Source organism: Fukomys damarensis, unplaced genomic scaffold (assembly GCF_012274545.1).
Source record: "Fukomys damarensis isolate Sample0158 unplaced genomic scaffold, DMR_v1.0_HiC HiC_scaffold_44628, whole genome shotgun sequence".
NCBI lineage: Eukaryota > Metazoa > Chordata > Mammalia > Rodentia > Bathyergidae > Fukomys > Fukomys damarensis.
In genome coordinates this window covers 7,303-7,688 of record NW_022945540.1, presented here as the reverse complement: position 1 = coordinate 7,688, position 386 = coordinate 7,303, and positions in this window count along the sequence as shown.

The following is a 386-nucleotide window of genomic DNA, read 5'->3' as shown; positions in this document are numbered from 1 at the left end:
TTTTTTTTTCATTTTTTTTATTAGTATATGTTTGAGATACATAGTAATAATATTTATCTTGAGGCATTGGTACCTATCACTAATTCACCTTGATCACTTTTACTCTGCCTCCCCTGCCCATCTTTCCCACATCCCCTTTCCCTCTCCAAAGTATATATCGCCCTTTTTCCTACCATCTCTCTTTTATTTTGCTCTTTACTTATATTTTGGGCCTCTCAGAGAAACTATGTGATGTGGAAACTTCCGTGTCTTCTTTATTTCACTTAGTAGTTATAACTTCAAGATCCATCCATTTTCTTACAAATGACTCAAATTTGCCCTTTATGGTTGAGTAGTACTCCACTGTGTGTGTGTGTGTGTGTGTGTGTATATATATATATATATAT